Source organism: Ursus arctos, unplaced genomic scaffold (genome assembly GCF_023065955.2).
Source record: "Ursus arctos isolate Adak ecotype North America unplaced genomic scaffold, UrsArc2.0 scaffold_1, whole genome shotgun sequence".
Lineage (NCBI taxonomy): Eukaryota > Metazoa > Chordata > Mammalia > Carnivora > Ursidae > Ursus > Ursus arctos.
In genome coordinates this window covers 29,739,594-29,745,304 of record NW_026622763.1, presented here as the reverse complement: position 1 = coordinate 29,745,304, position 5,711 = coordinate 29,739,594, and the positions used below count along the sequence as shown (strand labels likewise).

The following is a 5,711-nucleotide window of genomic DNA, read 5'->3' as shown; positions in this document are numbered from 1 at the left end:
CTTAAAGAGATAGATGAATAAAGGAACAAGGAATTCCCTCATAACAAGGGAATACATAAAAAGTTCCTTATGGGGCACCTGAGTGGCTCATTTGGTTAAGCATCTGACTCTTGATATTGGCTCAGGTCATGCCCACAGGGTCCTGGGATGGAGCCCCTGGTTGTGCTCCACATTCAGCGAGGAGTCTGCTACCTCTTCCTCTGCTCCTACCTCTGCTCTCTCTCTCTCTCTCTCTCTCTCCCTAAAATAAATAAGTTAGATCTTAAAAAAAAAAAAAAAAAAAAGTTCCTAATGGTTACCACATGCTTGTTGTTATGTATTGAATTTTGGCCCCACAATATTCATATGTTGAAGCCTCATCCCGGTATGACTATATTTTGAGATAGGGTGTTTAAATAGATAATTAAGGCAAACGAAGTTATAAGAATGGAGCACTAATCTGAAAGGACTGATGTCGTTTTAAGAAAAGGAAGAAATACCAGGGATGTGCCTGCACAGAAGAATGATTATGTGTAGACACAGTGACAAGGCAGCCAGCTGCAAACCAAAGAGAGAGCCTTCAAGAGAAACCAACCCTGCTAGTGCCTTGATCTTGAAATTCCCGCTTCAGAATTGTGAGAAAATACATTTTTAATCCATCCCATCCATAGTTTTGTTATGCAATCCCAGTAGACTAATATGAATATTTTATTCACTAGAATATTTATGTGGTATTAAATAAAACTATTTTCTATGAGAACTAAAGTGGTATCTTATAATTTATGTAAATTCAAGTCCAGTTGATCATAATCACATCAATGGGCAGATAGGTTAGAAGAAACTGGAAAAAACAACTAAAGAAAACTATGTATAAAATAGCACCAAAATATTTACTGTAAACTGTCTTAAACTCTTAGCTCATTCCTTTGTCCTTACCAGAATGTCTCTATTTTTTAAATCAGTTCATCCTCTTTTCTCACTTCTCAATGAGTTTTCTCCATTCCCTGAACTGAAGCAAGGATAAATTTCTTGCTTATTTCAATTATTTCTCAGAAAAAATACCACTAGTTTTAAAGAACCTGACTCCATCGGACAGCTGGTCCTGTTTCTTAATCCCACTTTGCATTGCTTCTGGCTAGATCTACTCACCAGAAGGTGTTGAATTAAAAGGACAATTTGAATCACAGTCTTGTCTTACTAAGGCTTTGTTCAGCAATATCTGTTTGTATTTCTACATCAAGCTTAGAAATAGACTAAATATGACAAGCATGCAACCACTCTCTAGGCTTGAATATGTTGAGGAAAACAGATCCTGGCTTTTGGTCAGTTATATTTTGTTTTTCCTTTAAGGGTGGTGGACTGACTAATCTTGAGGAAAAGAACATGAGTAAACATGACGAAAAAGTCATTCATTTTGTCCTATTAATACTCTCAGAAGTAAATTGATTAAAAAATTCTGACTGAATGCTTAATATTTCTTACATGCTGCATATAACAGGAGACCCTGTTACTTTCCCTTGTCTTTGTTTTCCTTCTCTGTGTTCTTTCTTATTTCCCCTTCTAATTTCCCATGCACTTTCTTTTTAAAAAATATAAGACCAGTTAGGTTCATCCCACTCATTTACAGTTTATGATTTCAAAGCTCTTCTGGCAACTTTTCCATATGATAAAAACATAAAGCCTGGTTGTGAAAATGTCTTATAAAAGCAGTGTAAACTGTTTTTTATGGGCCAGAAAAGGAGAGTCAGCCACCACCATAGCTAACGCTTGTTATATGAAATAAAACATGGGCATATGCTTGTTCGCTTAGCTCATTTCTTGGAGCCTCCCCTCTACTTCTAAATTATCAAGATTAAGCCACAAGTAAATTAAATTATCTATACCAATAGATGGGGATAGCATTTTTTTTCCCATATGTTTATCTTTTCTTTGAATAGTTAAAATCAACTTTCAATCTTAATTATACTGATCTTACTGAGGTGGTACAAATAGAGATTTCATGGTCCCATATGTTGGATGCATATAGTAAGCCTGGGGGAGTTCAAATGACTTGTTCAAGAGAACCCAAGAGCGTTTGGAGTAGTCTAACTCCCGGAACAATGATTTTTCCATTTTGCCACATGGCTGTAGAAAACTGATACCTGATCTCAAGTATATTTTTCTAAATAAAGTGTAATCAACAGTCAGACACATGGTAAATGTATTTGGCTGCTGCTGTTACTCTGGTGTGCTATTATTTGGGGCTTATGAATAGGAAATGTAAAGTAATCTCACAAGGAATTTTATTCTAATGTTTTTTCAAAGAATGAAAGCTTTCTTTGAAGGGAGTTAGGATGACAAAAACCTGAGATTATTAGAAACCTGGTAGTAGATCTTTCCTTGGCAAGATTAGGGTGAGTTATTACCAGTAAGTGGTAAACAGGGTTCATTCATTTTCCTTTTGTAAGTTGAACTTCAGAGGAACGGTTGCCAAAGGCATTGTGGCATATCATTCAGTCACAAGGCATTGGATTAAAGAAATATGGTCCGTTTCTAGCCTTTCCATCTACTATCCTACAACTAGTCCCTCTATCTGGACTAAACCTTAGATGTTTTGATTGTTAAAATTCTAATATAGGTACATGTTGAAGAAATTTAAAGCTTGTTATTTTTCTTCATTATGCTAGGCTGTTTTCCAAGAAACTATAGGCATTAAAATGCCTCTTCTATACATAATATCAAAATTCTTAATATATTATACAGTTTATGCTTGGCCATGTCAAACATTTTCTTCCCTGGAATAATAACCTTATTGACTGTGTGTGACACCTGTCTTATTATTTCTAGATACCAATTTTAGTAACTTGATTTAAAAAACCAGTATAATGAGTATTCAAGAAATAGACTCACAGGAGTGCGTGGGTGGGTCAGTTGGTTAAGTGTCCGACTCTTGACTTCGGCTCAGGTCATGATCTCAGGGTCCTAGGAATGAGCCCTGTGTTGGGCTCAGTGCTCAACTGGGAGTCTGCTTGAGGATTCTCTCCTTCTCACTCTGCCTCCCCTCCAATCTCTCTCAAATAAATCTTTGAAAAATAAAGACTCACAAGTAAATGCTTTCTATTCTTTCTGGCTTCTTATGAATAAAGAACTTTTCTACTATAGATTCTATATGCTTTTTACAGAAAGAAATTGTCTCTCTCATGATAGATGTTCTCCCTTAAAGTATCTTTGTTGCCCAAATCCCAAAGGTATCATTTGACTTCCTTATGATTGCACTGTTTTTTCCCATTCATTAATGGGATAATGTAATCTTTACTTCCTAAGATATGGGACATTGACTTGTCATAATCAAAATATGTTTCATAACATATCATTGAAAATGAAATGAAGAATTTGGGGATGATAAAATCACTTCCTAAAGACAGCTTTATTTTGATGTTGGTGTGAGAAGTCTAGCAAGGACTTGCATACGCTAAATTTAAGATGGACAGAAGAATGAAGAAAGCATATATGGATGGAATTCTTCAAATATATTTTAATAGAGTGAGTATTTTTATTAAATTCATATAATAGAACTTGATGCACCTCATACTCAAAGATGTTTTCCATCTTTTACTGACATAATTTTTGTCCTAGGATATCTATATAAAGCAAAGTGGATATGTTTATTCATTTATAGAAAGGATTTTGGTAAAAAAAAAAATATATTTTTTTCTGTTAAAGTGTGTTGTAAAGACCACATTCCTTATTTTGAAACCTAGATTCTAACTTCAAGTTTTCTTTATGATGCTGACTCCAGTGAATGCAGTGCTATATGTATTACTTAAATTTCTTAGAATTATAAGTAACAGGGTACACAGCTAAAAACAAACAAACAAAAAGCCCCACGATTGTAGCTAACTTTTAGAATGAAAGAAGTATGTGAAAAACCCAAGAATCCATATCCAAAGAATCCATATCCAAAGCTAGAAGCTTTCACAGACATTCTGTTTAAAATATTGTAATAAAATTGACACAGTTTTAAAGATTTTTATAAATTTGACCCCTAAGTTACAAATGTCCAATTTCTAATGACAGAGATCAGCATGGCCCTTACACAAGGATGACCTGCCAATTCATGAAATGTTCCACATTTTTCTGAGATAATAAGCTTTCTACTGCCACCTGCAAACAGAGAGACTCTGAGGTTATGAGGAGGAGCAGAAAAATGCAAATGAGAGAAGGAGGAACCCAAGTAGCTTTGTGGCTTTCTGTCCAACTGTCTTGCCTTTAACCTGTGTCACACCATGCTGGTGTTTCCTCTTGTAGTACTCAACAGGTTCCACCACCAATGACATCCCTTTTCTCTCAGTCTTGGTGCTTCCTTCCCCTCAGAAAGCCTCTCCTTCTGTGTCACTCCTAGGAGTGAGAGGGTTCCCTTTCCCAGTGTTTTGTAGTCCTGTGGGGCTCACCTCAAAGTATTAAAAGTAGCTTTGTAATAAACAAACAAAAACACACAAATTTCCAATTTCTGAGGGAAAAAATCTGATTTTCCTGCTTGACTGTGGTGCCTACTTAAGCATGAAAGACAAGTTTCTGTATTACAGTTGTACGTATGTGTTAGTGAGGATAGGGCAGCTTTTAATAAGAAACATTTCCAGAGAAGGGGTATGGTCAGTGTGAGCTTGGAAGCCCTTCCAAATGCTGAATAAGTCAAATCCAAACAACCTACGTTAAGGATTATTGTGGGTATTAAGAAGTGTGAGATCATATGAGTATGAGAGTCTGTCTTTGAAGAAATTATAATCTAATTTATTATGGCAGCATAATAATAAGATTGATGGAAAATAAGAACAAATTATTTAAATAATCACTTAATAAAATAAAATAAAATAAAATAAAATAAAATAAAATAAAATAAAATAAAATAAAACCCCAAAGTGGAGCATACCTTATTGCTGTATAAATTATGCAGAGAGTAACAGGGAACAAGTCAGAAAGATTACTTTATGTAGAGTGACTAATGGAAGCTGTGTCGTTGACATGAGATATACATTGTTCTTTTAAAGCTGAGTCCTTCAAAAAGCAAAAATTTGTTCAGAAAGCATTTTATTTATTATGTTTTTAATGGAAGTATATTTGATAATATTAGTTTCAGATGTACAACATAGTGATCCCACATTTATATACATTGCTAAATGCTCACCATAAGTGTAGTTACCATCTGTCACCATACAGAATTATAATATTATTGACTATATTCCCTATGCTGTTCTTTCTATCCCTGTGGCTTACTTATTTTATAACTGGAAGTTTGTACCTCTTAATCCCCTTTACCTATATCACCAATCTCATCACCTCCCTCCCTTCTGGCAACCTTTAGTTTGTTCTCTATATTTATGAGTCTTTCTCTTTTTTATTGCTGTTTATCTTGTTTTTTAGAGACTACATATCAGTGAAGTCCAATGGTATTTGTCTTTCTGTGTCTGACCTATTTCACTTAGTGTAATATGCTCTAGGTTCATCCATGTCACAAAGGCAAGATTTCATTCTTTTTTTTATGGCTAAGTAATCATCCATTGTGTATATTATATATACTATATTTTGTTTATTGTTCTATCAGTGGTTGCTTCTACATCTAAATAACACTGTGATTAACTTTGGGATGCATATATCTTTTCAAATTAGTATTTTTGTTTTCTCCAGGTAAATATCAGGAAGTGGAATTACTGGATCAGATGGTATTTCTACTTTTAGTTTTTTAATGAACCAGC

The 5,711-nt window shown here is 34.6% G+C and overlaps 1 pseudogene; it reads left to right on the top strand.

Moving 5' to 3' along the window:
- The first annotated feature begins 3,996 nt into the window (after positions 1-3,996).
- LOC113249466 (U6 spliceosomal RNA) lies at positions 3,997-4,095 on the top strand (annotated as a pseudogene).
- Positions 4,096-5,711: the final 1,616 nt, after the last annotated feature.